General features: G+C 41.0%; 1 protein-coding gene across 8 annotated transcripts in view; it reads left to right on the top strand.

The window, feature by feature from the left end:
• EHBP1 (EH domain binding protein 1) overlaps positions 1–20,567 on the top strand; it is a 206,559-nt gene that overhangs the window by 50,727 nt on the left and 135,265 nt on the right. The window lies entirely within an intron of this gene.

The following is a 20,567-nucleotide window of genomic DNA, read 5'->3' as shown; positions in this document are numbered from 1 at the left end:
TTTGATGCCTTTTTAGACACTGTTTTCTAATGATGCCTTTTTGAATAGACCGACTGAAACTTCTGGAATGAGAGCAAAAAGAAGTCTAGAGTTTGCTGTTCACGCTGGCCTTCAGGGAAGAGTTACAAAGACCTAATGAGTTTAGGCTGAAAAAATGAGATCTGACTTTTCCTTCTGTCTGTCGCTCTTGTGTAGCTTCAGGAACCCCAGCCTAGAAAGAGTTCTGAATTGGCTTCCACTCAAATATCAGCAAAGCCTCGAAATAAAAGAAACAGCAGAAAACATTACAGAACAATTGACATAATCAGCTTCATTTTATTGGTACATGTGTGTTCTTTTGTAGTTGCCATCCCCCAGTCCACCCTTCCCCCGTCACCTCTGAAATTCTGGATCATGGTTGCTCATGATGATTTCTCATTTTGAATGCCCTGGAGCATGTTTTATCACTCACAGGTTTGGGGAGATTATTTCTCTCTCTTGAAATGCCTGGCATGACACCACTAATAAAGGTGATAAATAAGGTGAAAGTAATGGGAAAGAGAGGGTAGGTGGTAGGACATAGAAATGAATTTCTTTCTAGTCTTAAAGGACACCAGTTTTAAATGTGATAACTTTTAATACCTCATTTTAGTCTAAGTTTTCATCAGGTACAGCTCTGAATATGTTGTTTTCCCGATGAATCTTTTAGAGAAAAAACCTCATTTGAATAGGAGTAATTAGCCCAGAATTTTGGTAAAAGCATTCTTTTTTACTGGGTGGTTGAATATCTTTTACTACAGGACTGCTGCAACACTAACTCTGCAAGGGCAGGTTTTGCCCTACACTGAATGAGAGCCCAAGTCTAATCTTCCCACCTGTTTCTGGAAATAGATGTTGGGGAGCAAATGCCAGCATAGTGTAGGGAATTGAAATTCTGAGTACTGCTGATGCCATTTGCTGGAAGAACCTGGAGGAAAAGACTGACATAGGAACAGGATTAATTCCTTACTTGCTGATCAGTTGCTATATCAGAATTTATTACAAATTCTTAGGTATCTCTTCTAGTGCATCTTTGTACCATATGAGAGCTTAAGTTCAAATTGGCTATTTCCTTTATTTAAGAAACAGCAGTTAAACCTCTCTGTGCATTCGTTTTATATTTTTTGCTTGAAGTAATTTTTTGCTTAAAATAATAATTGATTGGGTTAGCTTTTTTCTGAATTAAATGTCTGCATTTAATATATTTAGAATAGCTTATAGTTCAGACATGCTTTCCTGGTCCTTTAATTCCCCTGTCATATTCTGCTGTGTGTGATTATGTGAACTGTGACTAGCTGCCTGTGTAAATTAGGCTGAGTATTCTGGTTTAGATATAGCTAGGAATTAAATGCTGCTTTGTCAGCTGTCTCACTCTTGTTCTGCTTTAAATGTAATAGAGATTCAGAAAACCTCTTTTAGTTTTTGCTTACATTAAATATTTAGCACTTTGTTCTAGTTGAGAAATCTCTGAGATTAGGCCTTTGGAGCAAAACTTGCAGAAATTGTTGTCTTGATTGGCTGCTCTGGTTGTAAAGGAACCAGGGTAGGCAATCTTTCTTGGAGGCCTGATCCTGTGCTTTTGCAGTAATACATTACTGTTCCTTCTGTGCTCCATGGTGGTCTTTCTGTGCACTTTTAACCAAAAGGAAAATACAGTCAGGGGCAGGGTCCTGACTTGGGAAAGGAGCGGGAGAGTGGCTTCTGCACAGAGTGGATCACTCAGCTTTGGGGTGAGAGTGGGTGACTCCCCTCTGTGTCCACACTGACCCTACAGGAGTCCCTTACTTAAACAATCTCCTTGCATTTGGCATCTTCTCTGAAAAGTACAGAAGATAGTGGATTGCACTTGCTTGAGTTCTGCTGGAGAAATTCTACACCAAATGCTGTAGAACAAGTTAACTACCACTTGTATTTAGGGCAAGTGTAAAGACTGTGGGTGTTTTCCCCCTCTACAAGGCCCAGCACAAAGGGGAGGCACCAGCAGCCCTTGTTTCAGGCAGGCATTGTGAGGGCAAGAGCTCCATAAACTTTTCTGAACAGCACAGTTAATTAATTGATATTTTGACCTGCAGCCCCTCCTGTATCCCCAGGCAAAGCCTGTTAGTGTCCTGTTAGGACATACAACTTACTGTCTGCAGTGTCATTTTTCTTCCAACCAAAACAAGCCTGTGCCTAGATCAGCAGGAATTGGTGCCACTGTGAATCCTTTCTGTCATTAATACATAATAACCTATTAAAGCAGAGCTGAGAGATGACAAAAATTTTATTTAAATAAGAATTTTAGAGAAACTGCTAAAATAACTCCTAACATCTAATTAACTTATTACACTTTTAATAACTTTTTAAAATCCTCAATGAGTGTGAAATGTGAGTCCATCGATGTCTTCTCTACTATTTTTTCAAAAATAGTTATGAAAATTTTCTTTTGGTATTCAATCTTCATCTCTTAAATGAAATGCAGTGCCCAAACTGTGCTTTAAATAGTGTTGTTTTTGATGCTGTGTAAATAGCTGCTATAAGTGCATCTATATAAAATATAATTTGGCAGATGCTATGGCAATTTTGAAAACTATATTACAGCATTTTGGCTTAACATTTTCTGGTGAAGGAGATACCTCATTTTCTGGTATTTATGCTACACTTACATGGGAGGGTCTTGCAAGTGGCAGCTGGAAAGAGTAAGATCCTGGGCTCTGGGCAGAGCATCCCAGGTGTGAGGGTCTGGCTTTGCATCTCATGAAGTGTGGTACACGAACATACATGGCAACATTTAATTTATACAGTTATTATTGATTCACAGCAGTAAAGCACAACTGTTTTCTAAATTGCTTAGGACCATTTTGTTTTGGTTTTTGAGGGGAGGCTGTTTCCTGCTGGAGGAATCTGTCTCCTATAGCCAAGTTGTACAAGGCAGCTGATTGGAGTTGCTATCAGTGGTGTCCCTTGCCAGCTGGAGGGGGGAAGCTGATAAACAAGGCAGACAGCTTTGGAAACAAACCTCTAATACTACATTAGGCGTGTTTAAAACCAGCAGTGTGTTTCAGCCACTCTTAGCACATGTTTATTCATAGGAAATCAGCAGTAAAATACACTGGCCAGCGCGTGCAAGAGCCGGAGTCTGCATAAGGTCGTTTCTCTTTCAGACATCAAATACACAAAAGTGTCTTGGTGATTGTTTTACAGTGGGGTTCTAATCATACTCCAGGCATAAGCTGAGCCAAGCAACTTGCCTTTTAATAGAAAAGTGTTTGCTTTTAAGCTTGTTCAGCTTGCCACATTTTTTCTGGTTTTACGTGTCTCAGTGTGTTTTTACATCTCCATACAGTCACGGCTGTGTGTTTGCTCTTGATGCGGTTCAGAATATCATTATGTAAAATACCACTGTCTGGGGCAGCATTATGATGGATAAATTTCATTTTTGACCCGGTAGCTGTACGGTGTTAAAACAGCAGCATATGCTGCTGCCATGTAGTATAAAATATTCAGTATGGAAAATGGAAAAAATGGCAGGGCATTTAATGAAAAATGTTTTTGACATAAGTCACCTTCAAAGGCAGATAATCTGGGAGTCAAATTGAATATTTTGGTTGATTTGAGATAATACCTTGCAATTGCCTGTGCTCAAGGTACGGAAATGTGTCAAAAAAAAGAATTAAAATATCCATTATTGTGTAAAATGTAGCTCTGCATTAAGTAACTGGATAGGATTGTACATGCAAGCAGTTGTAATTTAACTGAGAGCATATTATTTAAAAATAGTGGCCAGCAGCAGAACTATAGCCAGCTGACAGGAAAATAAGAGTTCTGGCCTCCTGAAAAGCCTTGTTATTAGGAAAACCATCTGGCAGTGTAATAACTCTGAGTGTTATTTCTTTCAGCCTCTTATCTTTGGTTGTTAGCTGTCCTAATAGAGTTTAATATAATAGAAATTAATTGACCTCCATAACTTAATTGATGCCATTTCATTCATTTCCCTCCTGGCATATTCTTCATTCTGAATTGATGCTACAGCATCACATTGTGTTTTTCCTGTGAAGATTCTCTCTTACTGTTTTGCATTATCAATACCCGATAATTGATAAGCCCAAATGGCTTCTTGAATCTTGCCAGGCAGTAGAAACAAACTTTTTCTGATTTAGTTTAAGTATGGTGGCAACCTGAGTCTTGGCTGCAAAGATTGCCTGAATAAAATGGTAATGAATAAGTTACTGTAAAGGGCATTTTATAACTTATCAGTGTTTGCTCTGTTTCCACATACTAGCATAAATATAAGAATAAACTGAATTTTTGCCAAATGTTTGACTCATACAGAATTGCATCCCTGATCTCAAAGGCTGCTGTTCTGAGCACGGTGGACTGTATGTCCTGGTTCTGGCCAGGACAGGGTTAATTTTTGCAGTATGGGAGGGGAACAGAGGAGGATGATTTTCCCCAGCTTCTCACTCCATTTTCCTCCTTCAGGCCTGTTACAACAGCTTTTGAGAATTTTGTATTTCCCTTGGATGCTAGGGAAAGCATTTTCTTGTTGCTATGTCTGCTGTGACTTCTCAGTGCAGTCCACACCTGCTTAGAGTCAGGACAGAGATTTCTGAGAAGGTCACTCAAAGATCTGCCCCAAGGGTGGACAGTCATGAGTGCCACGGAATGTGGGAGAAAATGGGCCAGTATTTGGGGAAATTCTCTGCTCCAGTGGTTTGGAGGTTCATCCCTGAACAACAATGGGACCCTGGTAACATGGCAGAGTATTTGCAAGGAGAATGCTGTGGCAACTCCAGAGAGGAGCAACTTACTGCAGTGTTCTGGGTCCTGGCTGTTCTTTACCAGACACAGTTCAATGACTGGACAGCTCCCTCAGAGGGAGGAGGAGGAAGTCAGACCTACAGGCACCGTGGCTGCTCAAACTGAGCTGAACCAGAGGGACAGCCTATAGCAGTTGGTCCTGTACAGAAGGAGAAATCCAAGACCAAATCAGTTTGCATGGTGAGGGATGAAGAGGAAGCAGGGCCCTCACAACAGGAGGAAGAGGCAGGGCCAGAGATAATCAGCTGATCCATATTCCAGATGGAGCTGTGAGACTGAGATTTCAGCCGCCAGACTGGGGAGCCCCTGGTGACCTGGCTGCTCCAATGCTGGGGTATCATGGCCCATGCTATGGAAGCCAACCACCTGGGATCCCTGAAACATGGGCATTGCCAGGAGGATTGGGAAGAGGACAGAAACTCTGAGTCTCTGGAGGCCACTCCTGCGAAGTGTGCAGCAAAAGTCTCCCAAGAACCATGTAGTGGTGTGCATAGGCAGGTGGAATGCTCCAGAGAAAGGTACCCAGTACCTGAGACAATCAGCTGTGCCCCTGTAGATCCAGATGAGGTCCCGGGAACACAATCCACATGGTGGAAATTTGTACAGAGCGTGCCATCGTTGTGTGCCAGCTCTCTGGCACTGATGTCAATGAAAGGAGAACAAGCAGTGCTTCAGGTGACTGCCTGACTCCAGCAATATGAAAACCATCTCTCTGCCTCCCTAACAACTTGTGTCTCAGCTGTGGAAAGACAGTCCCAGGCTGTGAATGGACTGGAAAGACTCGACCAAGTTGGAGACGAAACGTCCCATGTCCCACCAGTGCAGACCAGTCTGTCTGCTACTGGGAGCAAGCATGCCCTGCTTGAGAGGGGGTTCACACCACAAGGTACCCTGGGGTTTTACCTGCATGACCAGATGGAGGACAGGAGGAAGTGGGATGGAAAACCCACCTGTGCCCTGGCAGCATGGGTATGTGAGTTGAGAGGAGGAATGACCATCACAGGAAATTCTTTGAGGGTAAATGCAGCTCCAGTTTCCAATGGGCAAGTCCTCAGACAGGAGGGGGCAGGGAGTGAGTGCAGCATGGTTTGGAGAGTCTCAGTGTGAACACTGCATCAGGGACAACCATTCCTTAACCACAGCACTATACTTCAGCAATGATATAGATAAAGATATAGAAAGCATGATTCGTGTACAGGCTGAAGATGGTACAGTTGTGTGTTACCTTGCACTTAAATAACAGTATTTCTGCTTCTGGAGGGTTTTCTGTTGACTAGAACTGAGATCAAACCAACCTGCCCTTCCTGGCAGTGTGGTAGAATGGCAGACTGAGCACGATGGATGGCAGGTTTTCCAAGTTTGTTTTAATACCATGTGCAGCATAGCCTGAGATAGCAAACAGCTGTGTCTGACTCTGAGGACTTCATCCGGTAAAAATAAATAGACTTACTAGTTTTCAGAGATTTTCTTTAAGGACTCAGTTTTTATAATATAGTTTTAATGATTTGTGCTATAAGAGTATTCTGCTCAGCAAGGGATAAGATTAAAGAAACTCTTAAATCTTTCCTCCCTAAAGCAAAACAACTCCATGAAACAGTCTCAAGAAGGCACAGTGCAAAATTCAAAGAACACATACAATATTTACCAAACCAGAAGTGATGCTGAAAATGAGGTGAAGAATTGTGTCCTATTTTTATCTGTAAAGTAGATCCCCGAAATGAAAATTAGTTATATTTGCATATTTTTTTCTCCTCTTGAAGAGTGAGAAGTTATTTGAAATGTGAGATTTGGTAGTGCTTTCCACTTCCAAGTGCTAAATAAATTCTGAAAATAATACAAAAATAACACAGAAAACAACTACCATCGGAAAATGAGGAGTCCAAGATGCAAAACATGGCTAATGACAATGGCAAGGGGAGACCAAGGGAGACTGGATGGTCAGGCACTGTGGGCAGCAGGGAGAACATGGCTCTTCAGCTTTTTATACTTTGGAGCCAAGCCCTTTCAGAAATGAAGAGAATTGTGTCTGTCTTCATCAATTACATTAAAATAATATTTTCTTGATATTTTCATTGCAACTGCAAGATGGAAGGTGTTATTTTACATGAAATTGCGGGAAGTCATGCTGTGGATGGACATGATCTGGGAAGACACATCTGGGTAATCTTTAGTTTCATCCCTACCATGCAAAACTTTTCTGTCCCATGGTGCATACAAAGCTTTTTCTCTATAGTAGCAAAATTGCCACAATTTTTAGAAAGACACCTCTCTTCTTCATTGGGGAAAAAAGTCTGTCTTGGTGCACTGAAAAGTGAGAAGGAAGTTGAGGGAGGTAATTCTGCCTCTCTTCTCAGTTCTGGGCAGGCCTCATCTGGAATGCTGTGTCCACTTCTGGGCCCCTCTGTACAAGAGAGTCCTGGAGTGAATCCACAGGTGGGCTCTGGAGATGTTGTGGAGACTGGAACACCTCAGTTATGACGGAGGCTGAGGGAGCTGGGCCTCTTTAGGGCTGGAGAAGTCTGTGAGGGGGTCTTATCAACATATATCAGTATTTGGAGGATGGAGCCAGTCTCCTCCTGGTGGTGTCAAGCAATAGGATGAGAGGCAGCAAGCAGAAACTGGAACAGAGGAAGGCCTACCTGAACATGAGGAGGAAAAACTTTACTGTGATGGTGACTAAGTGCTAGAAAGGTGCTGGGGTCTCCCTCACTGGAGATGGACATCCATCTGGACAATGTCCTAAGTAACATGCTCTGAGGAGACCCTGCTTGAACAGTGGGATTGGACTAGATGATCCCAACTATGGTCCTTCCCCACCTCACCCATTTGGTGAATCTGTGATTCTTTGAAAGTGGGTTTTACTTTGGTTGTGCTTGGTTGTTTTTCTACCTGTCAGGCAAAGATGAGTTGGAGTAACAGGCTGTGGTTTAGAGCTGATGGTATGTGGCAATACAGTAGCTGTATGGAAAGGCCAGTTGTGTGGGTGGGATGGAATGCTTGTGCTGAAGAATGATCTATCAGGGCATGGTTGCTTCAAATTGCTGAGTAATGCTGAAGATATTCATTGCTATCACTGCAACAAAGAGCTCTCACATTGTCTTCAAGTTCAGGATGAGTAGGGATTAACAATCTTTAGTGCAGTTTGATTTGAAACTGGGTATGGTGGCACAAGAAACTGTGTTTATTTTCCCCATCTTGTGTGAAACCTCCACTCTGTGACACCTTCTTGTCCCACTGCTGGCTGGGAAGCTTTTGACTGGTTATTAAGGCTGGTCTCCACTGGTGCACAGTGATGAGCAGCGTAATGGCAGAAATTCTGAAGCCTGCTGATCCAGACTGGCGAGAAACAGGAACATCTGTGTGGTGGTGCCAGCTATTAGGCTGGACCTTAGAATTTGAAAGGAAGGAAATGAAATGGAGTGGGACCACCATCTCTTAGCATCTGGATTTCCCCCAAAGCTTTAAATCAGGGCAGAGTTTAATGCACCCTGAACAGTGTGTCCTGGTGAAAGCAGTGCAGAGCACTAACTTTGCATAGTGCTGGCAGTGTGCTACAGCCACTTGATGGCAGCCTTTGATTTAGTACATGCCTCATTAGCCGGAGCACAGTGCAGTGTGGCTGGAGTATTTGTAATGGAATAACACGTAAGAACTAAAGACTGCAAGGTATCTGGTTAATGTAGAGATGAAATGAATGAAACAGCAAGGCTAAGCTTTCCTGACCCTTCATGAGAGAATAGATGAAAAAAGGAAGAATGAGGTATTGTGCCGAAGGGAGATGATGAAATTCAAGATCCACACACATAATCTCTGGCTCAGCCTCTGAAATGTTAATCCCTGGCTAGAATTATTTGAGCTGTAGATTGCAATTTATCATCAAAATGGCACTGTGTCAAACAATACTTCTTGTATGTGTGATGTTTAGAACTATCCAATTTTAATATAAAATGGTTCACAGAGCACTGTCTAACATTTAAGTAGCAACTCGTTAAGCTCAGGATATTTTTGCTTATTTATGTAGACTTGTGGTAATCATGTAGATTTCTCTTCCATAGATCACTCTTCAGGTCTTTTAGCCATGGAGTATGTTTGAGGGAGTGACCTGTTTTGATCAGAGCAGTGACAGGTGATGGGAATACCTGATAGTAATTCTCACACAGAGTGTCTGGGATGGTTTTTTTTGAGGTGCTCAGTTAATTTTTACAATGAAGAAATCTGCCAAAAATTTGTTGATGGCTTAGAAATCCCCAAGATTTAAGAATAATGTTTTGCTGAGTTTTGCAAACAATTATTTTGAGGTTACAAAAATATTTTCTCATTATGTTTTACAAGCTAGAATGCCCTTCAGGTTTTTCTTTACTTGCTTTTAAAGTATGCCAGTAGAGGGAGTAGAAAAAATACCTTACCATCCAGTAAGGATAAAATATTTAGCACTAAATTTCAGCCCTTGCTCCTGTAGAAATCTTAGTTTTCATGCTGTAGTCTGTTACTGAAAATAAAAGAAGATAAGCACAGTTCAGATAGTTTCTGAAATGTGAGGCTACGTGAAAGAGTGTAATTATTAGACAAGAATGTTTAAGTCCAAATGCATATTTAGAAATATGCATTGCAGTAGCAATTTTTTCCCCTAAAATTTACAACTTGTTGGAAAAATCACAAAGTGATTTTATTGTTACGCCAGACCCCAACATGTTTTAGTGCATGCTAATTAATAAATTTATCTTCATTTATTTTGAAAAGAGGCCTCTATATAAATGTGCAGTTAAATCGTGTGAGGCTTCTGCAAGCAGCTTAAAACTGGGGAGGAGCTGTTCTTTGTCTCAATTTTTTTTTTTGCTAGGAAAAGCTGAGAGACTGAATGAGGAGAAGGGAGGAAGTGGCATGTGAGTCATGCCAGCCTGGCAAATTTGTAATTCCTCTGTGGAAGTTGTTTCAGAAAGTGCTGAGATTTGAGCGGAAACTATTTGGGATCTTCACGTGTTTAAAAAGTCTGTTTCTCTGTGGCGGTAATTAAAATCTCCTCTAAAAATATGCCAGAATCAACAAGAGATTTTCCAAGTCTTTGGTGTGTTTGGTTAGCAGGTATATGCCTGGCGCTCTGGGATGCAGGCCTGACTGAGCAGTTGTGATGGCTGTGAACTGAACTATGAAGGAGACATTTGTCTTGGAGTGGGACCTTTTGTGTTAATCCTTCCAACCTTTATAGCCAGGCATTTCAGGGTGATATTTAGTCAACGAATAACTTGTATTGTGCACTTGTGATCCCTCTCCATCAGAAATGGGTGACTGTGTGGAATAACTATCAGGCTTAGATAAGAATTATTATTTTATTTTTTATTTTTCCTGCACTGTGGCTATTTTTCCTCAGAGACTGGTGCTTTAGTAGCACATATTGTTTCTAGATTGGGATTTATGAATGATTTACTCAGGAGATGAATGTCATTACATTGAATGTATCTGTTTATTTGTGCATGCAGTTGTTTTCTGTACACCTAAGATAAACATGTTATCAGAGTATTTCTGAGCACAGATATTCATGTCTTAAAATTACACATACCAGTGAAGCTTCACTGCTGTCTGCACAGCCCAGACACAGTAGGCACGGAGTATATAAACACAGTCACTGGTTTTGCTGCTTTGGAAAAGGTATTTTTCTCCTCTGGCTGCCTTTTGCATGTCTCTGTGGTGTGAGTTGCTACATAAGATTGTTGGTTTTGGTTTTTGCTGCTACATCAGCCTTGGTATTTTAGCTGTTCGGGCTTGTGCTCCGCCTTGCTGAGGTTGTGCCTCTGTGTGAGTTCTGTGAGTTACAAGGAGAACAGTGTCATGCTTTCAGAAATGGGCACGGGACAATATTGCACATAGGTGTGTTTTGTGCTGCAGCATCTATTTTTATTTGATGGTTAAAGTTTTTGCAACTTAAAACCAGTCATCCCTTAGTTGAGTTTTTGGTTTTGGGTTTCTTTGGGTTAAAAATATGTTCAAAATGTTACATCTTTACTAGAATCGAGAAGACTGTGCTTCATTCTTTCACACGGCTGTAAAAGATAAGACTGGTGTTTGATAAATGGGAAATTCACATTTGGTTTGGTAGTGGCCTTTAAACCAGGTATTCTGACCCCTAAATTACCTATGAATTTGAGGATCAGATTTGATTAGTTCAGTAGCACTGAGCTATTTAAATGTTTAAACTTCCATTACATGCAAGATGCCTGGTTAAAATTCTTGTGTCCTGTTTTGCAGCGTGGTGCTAATTAAATGTAAAATCTGTCTTTAAACCAGAAATTGTACAGAAGCAAGTCACAACAAATCTTGATAGTGTTTTGTGTTCTGGCTGGAAATGGTATGAAGAACAGTTTTTAGATTTTTCCGGGATGTGTACCTGGATTTCACTGTCAGGGCTTAAAAACTATTTTCTTCTAAGCGATTTCAAGTCGCTGTACATAAAAGGAACAAAAGAGTTTTTTAACTTCTTGTGTCCAGATTTTTTTCCAATCTGTATTTTAGAGCTGCAGATATCAGGAAAGAAAATAAATTCACATTTATGTACAGTGCCTGTGGATTTTTTTACTGAAGCAAAGCTAATGGCTGTCAAAAAACTTCTTTCTGAGCTTACTGTGATGTCTGGCTTCTGTATTTCTTTAAAAGGAGTGTACTAAAAATAAATAGTGGCAATCAGTCTCTGTTATGATTTTAACTCAAAGTTTATCTATCAAGGACCCCCAAATTTAGGTGTCTGAGCAAATTTTGACAGGAGACCATCAAACTTGAACAGATTTTTGCTGTACATGTTGTGAGCTTCTGCGTTCCTGAGCTAATTGGATGTAAAGTGTCACGTAGAATTGTAGTATCTGTTGGTGAACCTGGGCAGACAATAATAATTACTAGGTTGAAGCTTGTTTTCTGTTGAAGCCAAACAATATACCCTAGTTTTTGTTTAGGATAGGTCTGGTTTAATGCTAGTTTACAATTATTACTCATGGGGCATTATCATTTCAGATCTGTGCATCTACTTTTAAGGTACGCCAATTGCTGTAATTAATTAAAGTGCTGCAGATGCTGCTGGTTAAGCCAATTTAAAGAACAGAGCGTGAATTTCCAGTTATGTGAGCTAGATAATGATAATGCCTTAACGTGGCAGTCGCTCCTGTGAGCCAATTACTGCTCAGATAGCTGAAGCAGGGCTGTGGTTCACTCTCTGCCTCCGTCCATTCCGAGAAGACACGTCTCCTTTTTTATGCCTTTTGCTGCTGAGTAATCTCAGTTTTCCTCCCTGGTTGTGGGGTGGTCCGACTGACAGCTTTTACTCTTAATAAGCTTAGAGGTAATAATCCCAGTCCTGTAGGTCACATGTACAATATGCCTTTTAGTTTCATTTTTTCCTGCTCTAGTTTTGCCAAAACATCAGGCACTCTGTAATATTATACGAGTGCTGTTACTGACTACCTGGGACTGAAGCACTACTTTCTGGTAATTGATTAATGCATATGTCTCGTAAGTGCTTCTACATAACAATAATCATGAGATTAAATCTGTTTATGTTTGTCGGATTTTTTAGTTTTGCTTTTTTAAATTTGCTTTTATTGTGGAATATTTTAAAATATGGATGGATCGAATATTACCTTAATTAGCACTGAGATTTTTTAAAAGTCTATAAGTTATGTTAACTTCACAGCCAAGAAGTACAGAAGAAAATATTTCCATTTGAGATATTCTGTGTTTATTAATTTAGTCTTATGTTTGTTTTAGATGGCAACATGATATACTAATAAACAAGCCATCAGGAACATCTTTGCCTTTTGTATCCATGTGAACTTATTCCTAGAGGAGCTTTAGAATTGTTGACAGTGCTTGTGCCTGTAGCACTCCAGGAATGTTCATGGGGTAGCTGGAATGTGGAGAATAATCCTTTTAAAAGAATGTGTAAAAACTAATTATTTGAAACTGGTATTACTTTTTAGCCCTTATTTTTATGAGTTATAAATTGTGCAAGTCTAATAATACTAATAAATTTAGATAGTTTTGAAAAGAGGGAAGTGATGTAACACATGACATACCTGCTGTTTGACTTGCCAATGCCCAGTTTAAAGTTTCAGGCTTAGACTGGGGAGAACCTGTGCCACGGAACATTTCTGCATTTTCCAGGGCAGCTCTCTGACTTGTGCCAGGTGGTTTGAGCAGGGCTGCTGATGGTGCCAATGCCCTCGGGAGTGGCAGCCCCTCGGCACCGCAGAGGGGCTGAGCCTGGAGGAAATGAGTGCACCTGAGTTCATATGCAAAGTGGGGAGAGAGTGGAATTTTCCCAGAATCGAAGCAGAGAGAACAGGTTTTCATCCTGGATCTGTAAAAGTAAAGCCTTAAAGGTCTGAGAGGCCTCAGGGAGCCTGGGGTAGATGCATGGAGAATGGGCCCTGGAGAGAAACAGGGGAACATTGTTTTGTAGTGGTTGGAGCTTGGGCCCAGACAGAGAAGGAGGAGGAAATTGGCTGCGAAGGAGAGTGCATAATTTCTGTGAGGGAGTGGAAGAGAACAGAGTGCACTACTTAGATGTCTCTGGCCTCATTCCAGAGGATGGAAATAAAGACAAGAAAGCGCATGTGAGCATTTATTGCTTTGTCCTTTTGTGTGTTCTTATGTGACCTGAAGCAAAGAAAAAAAAAAAGTATTTGGAGCTCCTTAAAAAAAAAATCTGTCTCAGTTCAACCATCTTCTGTCTGCAAGGACAGGGAGCTGAGTTCACACAGGCTGGAACAGGAAGAGTAAATCTCCACACAATACTGCATAAAAATGTAACCCCATGTGATGGCTGAACCATTCTCAGTATGCTGCTGTCAAAACAGGTGATTTCTTGCTCAGTCCTCCCTGCTCCCCACTTTGTGGACAGCAGCCCCTCTGTGTGCCCAAGCTGGGGCTCCCCTGGCCTTTGGCGAGCTCAGTCTGACCCAGCTGAAACATTGTGGGTTTTTTTTTTCTGGGTAAGTTTTCTGCTGGTTTAGTGAAAGGAACTGGGTTGTGAAAGTGCCATGTAAAGTGCCAGTAAAGTGTCATGGCGGGTGCAAGGCAGGAGCCTGTGGCTGGAAAAGTGGGATTGGGTTTTGCTTTGGAGACAGGTGCTGTCTGATGGCTGCAGGCAGAGGTTGTTCCATTGTCCCTCTGATCTGGGTGAGGCCGATGAGGAGGGATGGGTGTTCTGAGACCCCTCATGCTTCTCGCGCCCTGCAGGAGCTCCCACCCTGTGCTGCAGCGTGGCTGCTCCCCGTGGGCCTGGCTGCCTTTGCTGGCCCATTCTTGTCCACGACCTGCACCATATTAGTGTTGGTGGGACCTTTCCCCAGATGGGTTATTGGGCTCTTCCAATACCAGCTAGGTCTTCAATAGCCGCTAGCAAGCATCTCCCTTCATGGGGAGCAGAGGCCTTTTGCTCAGAGACCATGCATAACCTGCTTTGGCCACATTTCCATCTGTTCTCTCCTGCTGTCCTGTCATCCAGCACTGTGATATTTCAGGGGCATCTTCAGAAATCACCTTCTTCCATGTGGAGCACTAGGTATCCTTCCTAAGCCCAACCTGTGTCAAGATTCCCTTGCTTTGGCTCTTTCTAGCCTCTTCCTGTGGTAGGACTCTCTCTCCTTGGCAGTGAAATTGCAAACTCTTAAGTTCATGCTTTCATTTTGGTGATGTGTAAGAAAGATACTGAACAGACTTATTTTTGTGGCATAGGAACATTAGCAAAGGTTTTATAAGACCATAAATTGTTGTTGAAAGTTTAGAAAAGAATGAATGTCTGGCCAGACCTCCTCCTAACCTGAGTAAGACCTGTCCTTACTCTGTATAGTTTCACTAAAAATAAATCCCCTTTTGCAAAAGTATCACAAGGCTCTGCCTGCGTGCGTGTTTCTGTGGGCTCATGTTTGTTTTCATGTCCTGTAAACCCCAAGATAGAATCTCCTGGTTTATAAGGGCTAATAATTTGTTCCCAGATTTAACAAGGTGCTTAATCACATGGCTTTCTTTAACTTGATTTCATTACAAGTAGGTTGTGTACTGAGAGTTAGGCTGGCACTTAAATTCCTTGCTTAACCGAGGTGCATCCTTTTTGGTGTAGCTCTGTCACTGTGTTTAATGGACGTGGGGAATTTATGGGCCTTACTGAGGAGCATTTGTGCACATGCTATCCTGTGATAGCCAGGGTCAGTACAGCAGATCAGGGCTAAGTTCTCAGTTATGACTGGCTGTAAGTTTCCATAAGATTTCTCCAATACCTCTTTATTTTTGCAGAATTTTTGATATAATAAAAGACAAATTCTATAATTATGGTTTGTTGTCTGTCCTTAGTTTTGCAGTCTTTTTTAAAAAGAAGTTTCACAATGCAAGTTATGTTTAAAGAAATCAAATTGTGGGGCAGAACTTGAAAATTCCTTTTTTATTATATCCAATTTGAAATAACTATTGTTGTTTGTTAAGACTGCACCAGATTGCTTTGGGACACAAAGCTCTCACTGCCCAGGACTTGCTGAGAAGGGAAAAAAAAAAAAAAAAGCAGCTGTATCAAGTTTTTTGCAATTAAAAATCTGGAAAAACTTGTTTAAGAAACTATTAGCCCAAGAACATGCATCTTTTGTCAGTATAATATGCAGCTCTGAATACAACTCTTTTTATCAAAAGTGCAGTGTTTCATATTTAATCAACGTAAAATTGAGTGCTTCCTTCACATGAATGTAACACAGATCAAGTCTCAGCCAAAGCAAATAAAAGAATGAATGCTTTGTTAATCATCCATAACTAATTTGTGCATACACAGAAAAAATGAAATCTGTTTTTGACAAGACCTTTTTCATAGGAACAGCAAGGGAGAATTGAACATGTAATGTGCATTAGTAATAGAGAATAGCAAAGGGAAGATCTGAGATGTTTGCCTCAGACGACTTCAGTTTCTAGATAGTAACAGTATTTAACAGAAACCTAAGGTAAGAGAAGGGTGGGTTTTAAGTTTTTTGACAAAATGTAATAAGACAAACTTGTGCTGAAGCAGATATAGATGGATTCTTGTATGCCTTGCCATATATTCATAAGTATTGCAGGGAACTGCCACATATCTCTGTGACAAACTCAGCTAATAGATAATACACAGTGAAGAAAATGTTAAATGCATTGCTTCTTTGCACAGGCAATATGATTGTGTTGCTCTACTGACAGTGTGGTTATGGTTGATGGGGCAGCTTCATTACAGGCCCCTGTTTTCAGGCTATTGCAGCTTTAACAAAAAAAATTCACCCATTGGACTAAAATTTTCTATGCTTGTCAGCCTTGAGGTGAATTTTACTTTAAGTACAAAGTTAGAAGAAATCCATTTAGCTATTTCCCTGATTGAAACAAATTTCGAGGGAGGGTGGGATAGGCTTTCAAAAACTTGAGGTTTATGTTTATTGCTGAGGTGCATTTTGGAATGCTTTATGTTTATCCTTGCTGTTAAAATGTATACTGTGTTGTTTATAAACATAGACATAAAGAAATAAATAACTGCACCTGCACTCCACACCATTCCCACTGCTGTGTGTGCACAGGGTGTGACAGCTGAGGTGTCTGACATGTGTGAGCATGCCTCCATTCCAGCTTCACACAGATGTGAATTTTCAGCTGCCTCTCTTTTGCCCTGGTTGTATTCCCACTCTTTGCTCCCTGCTTCTCCCTGCTGACATCAGGCTCAGCCCCCCATCAGCAAGACGACGCCGGTGAGATCCGCAGAGCTCGAGTTTTTTTCTCCTTCCTGAACTCTGCAGAGTCCTGCTGTGCTCAGGAGCCATCCCCTGCCAGCCACACTGCTCTGACATAACTGCTGGGAGGGGACTTGCAGATTGAATCTCTATCAACCAAGGTTTTGACCCTGGTAGTGATTATTTGGGTAACAGAAATAGTAATAAAGTGGCACGAGACAATAGTAATAAGGTATAAGTATAAAGAATAATAGTAAAGAGCAAGAGAACTGTCTGTTGGAATGGACACCCTTCCTTGAAAAGCCAGCTCTTCCAGAGTGAATGTTGTGATGAGGATCACAGCCATGGAGCTGAGGGCAGTGGTGGCCCTGCAGTGTGTCCCCTTGGTGGCAGTGGGAGACCCAGGGAGAGGGAAGAGCATCAGCAGGTCCAGTAATTTCTCTGTATTTTGAGGCACTTGTCCAACTGTGTTGTGTCCTGTTGTTCTTAGGTATTCTGGTGATTTTGGCACATGCTGTGAAGCTGTGAGCAAGATGCAAGAGAATGAAAAGAGCACAGTCATGAATTTAATAATGGAGATACATTCATGCTGCAATAATATTGCTGACATGTTCACTTTGAAGAACATTGTGCTGTCTTTTATGAAGTAGTCTTTTAGCCTAACTCTGAGAAATTCCCAAAGTGATCAGTCATCTGACCTGGAGTCTCTGGTTCTGCCCAGAGGAATGTTCATGGTGTGAGCATCACTGCTCAGCACACAGCCATCAGGCATTACTGACCATTCACCCATTTGCTCTGGGCTTTTGTGGTTAAGGTTCAACTTTCAGTACAGAAAAAATATAAAGTAAGAGTCAATAACATTGACACTCTTGCAGGCTTTTCTCTATTGTGAGCCTTGCAAAATTTGTCATTTAACATTGTGCATTCGCTCTATGGAAGTTATCCTCAGATGATAACAACTGGTTGATGACACACTGGTATTTTGAAAACCCTATTTTAACAGGTTATATCTATGCTAAATAATTAAGTCTTTCTCTGGAAGGATGAATGAAAGTATGTAAGCTTGCTGGAGCAGTTATCTTTTTACCTTGTTTCTTCTTCTAGGAGTTTGAGGTAAAACTTGCTTCCTTGTTGGAGATTACAGAGGAGCTGAACAATGTGCTTATGTTTGCAAGTTTGTTTAAATAATCAAGAGTTAATTCTGGGGCCTGTATCACATATGCCTTCCTGCATGGTATTTGTTTCCTCAGGACAAGGTTTGTAGGTAGGCATGGCCTGAGGTGCAGAAACTGTTCTTAATATTATATTGAATTCACATTAAATATTCACTTGTGACCTTGAGGTATTATTTCAAACACACCTTTTTAGCATTCAGGATTCTGGGTATTTGTCTTAAAGTGACACCAAGACAGAGTAAGGAAATTTAGAGACTGGAATGGAAAGAGAAAAGGAGCTGAACTAACAATAAATCAGTAAGTAGTTTACCCTTTTAAAAAATTAGTCAATTATTTTTCCTTAAAGCCTGACTCTGTTAGGGGACACTAGCTGGACATGTCTCTTGTGTAGATGTTTGAAAGTGCAGTAGCACTATTCATGGGAGACCTCTGCACACAGCACAAGAGTGAATCATGATGCTGGAGGCTTCCTGTCAGGCAAAGTAGAGCAGAAGTACCAGGCATTGGTAGGTGAGCTTAAATGTAAATTTTGTACCAGGTATTGCCTATTATTTTAAAACAAAACCAGAGAACAACCTGTGAGTCTCTTTAGTTGTTACGTGAAAAAATGTGGAGTTATGAGCTGCTAAGCAGTAAATAAAGTCATGGTTATGAAGTCAGCTACCCTGTCCTCCCCCTGGAAGGAGGAGGTCACACAAAATAAGTGTGTTTTTTACTCCAGTTTTTGCTAAAAGTTTAGGAGCTAAGTTCATTACCTGCTGTTTGTCCTTCTCTAACATTAGATAAATTATCTGTATTTCTACTTTGTGTTGAAGCTGACAGAAATACTACACAGTTATACAGCAAACATTTCAAAAGCAGGGGGAACATGAGCCCACCTAGGGGGATGCTGCCTGCAAGTGCCTCAGCTGAAGCAGAGCATGGGAGCTGCTCCTGGGGAGAGAGGGCACAATGTGAGGGATGCAGCTGCACACAGCTCCCAGGAAATGAGGGACTGCTGTGTTTTGCTGAGCTGCCAACCCTGTATGCTGTGCTTTTCTAACAGCCTCACCTGCCACGTGGCAGCAGCAGCTCAGGCCTAGACTTCCTTAAATCTGCTCCTTTGAGAGGAAAGGTTTGAGGATTTAAACAGCCAGTTGATGATAATAAGTTTCTCTGCCAGCTTCAGCTGAACTTCCACAAGCTTGTGGCCCACATCCATGGCAAAGTAAAAATGTACAGGAGTTTACAATAGTAGTTACTTTTATTGCTTTTGTTATATAAAAAATTATTTCATCTTGATGGTTTTGTTTGCTAATGATTACTATGTAGTAGTTCCCACAGGCTTGCACACAGCTGTACCCTGTGCCTTAGCAGACCTGGGGGAGATGGTCACATCCCTGGCTGCTGTAGCATCTGGGGAAAGGAAAGGAACAGACAGTCCCTAATGTGGAGTGATCCCATCAGCAGAGAGTGAATGGCTGTGAAAGGGAAGCAGAACCACTGGGGCATTAGTGAGCTCAGCATGTTGGGATCTAGACTTTGCAGGAAAGGACGTCCTTTTATTGCTGCTAAGGGAAACAGCATAGTCACATATTCCAGGGCTCTTGAGTGGTAGAGCACAAGCTGTAGCTCTGCAAACACAAGGAAAAAATTCATGTACTTTGTAAAGATACAGTAATGTTTTCATCAAGTGCAAGGACAGTCTGAGTTTAGCTGGTCAAAGGCATCTAACAGTAAATTTAAACCTGTCACTATAGAAGAAGAGAAACTTGCACAGCATCTCTAGAGGAAGTGATCTGAAAGAGCAAAAAGCTACAAATCCTAAAGTGAATGTTTCTCAAATCAGTTATCAATCTCCTATATAATTCTGTGGGAGAGTTCAGGAGTTGTTTCTGCATTACCAAAACAGTCCAAGGGAGAAAGCAATTGAAGATGTTATAAATGGATACATAATGCTGTTATCCACATCCTATGCAAGGTTCAGTATTTCAGGGTTCTGCTACTTACTAAAATTGCCCAGCTTACCTGTAATTTTTCTCTGTTGTCCTTTGTAAGCAGCAAGCCCACTTTAGAAGGGGATACCTGTCTCATACAGATGATCTATTAATAAATTGCTCAACTAAAATTGTAATCGTGCACATACTTTGCCATCTGTCCAGTAGTTGTCTTAGAAGCTTAATAGTATTTTTTACTAGAAAAACAGGACCTCTGAATTTTCTTGGTGTTATTCTGCATAGTGTAGATAAATTAACTTGGTTTATTAGGGATAGTTTCTTTTTCTAAACTTTTTGTCTGATGTTAATCATTGGAGATTTCCAGAGTCTGTGAATGCAGAGGATTAGTGTGGGAAGATGAAAGGTTTGTTGTTACCTACAGCAGGTCAGTTGAGCACACCCACAGGTATTCTGATTTTAGTCAGAAAGAACCTTTCACTACATACCTCAGTCTCTCGGGGTGCCACTGAAATCTCATGGGGCTGTAAGAAGACAGAAGCTGAAGTAGCATATAGTGTGTTCTCTTTGCTTACTGAAATTATTGTCTCTGTTTGTGCTACATAAGAAACAATGTGTGTTCTTCCAATATAATGATTCATCAATGTAGATGTGCTGTTAAAACCAACATGTTGGTGTTTTTTGAAGGAGTCTTCAAGCTTAAACGTAAGATATGACCAGTATGATAAATAGTTTGGTAGAAGGGCTTTGGCTCTGGCAAGGACAAAGGTCACTTCTTGAGGATAACAAATACATAATTATGTCATTAAGGGTAGCTGTTTCAATGTTTAGAAATACTTTGTTTCATTCCAAGCCCTCATGTCTAGGGCTCCAACGTTTCTGGTATGTGCAGAATTTTTTAAACATTACATTCTCCATTCAGATGC

This window comes from Camarhynchus parvulus, chromosome 3, assembly GCF_901933205.1.
Source record: "Camarhynchus parvulus chromosome 3, STF_HiC, whole genome shotgun sequence".
NCBI lineage: Eukaryota > Metazoa > Chordata > Aves > Passeriformes > Thraupidae > Camarhynchus > Camarhynchus parvulus.
The sequence above is the reverse complement of the archived record's forward strand: the minus strand, read 5'-3'. Positions and strand labels throughout refer to the sequence as shown.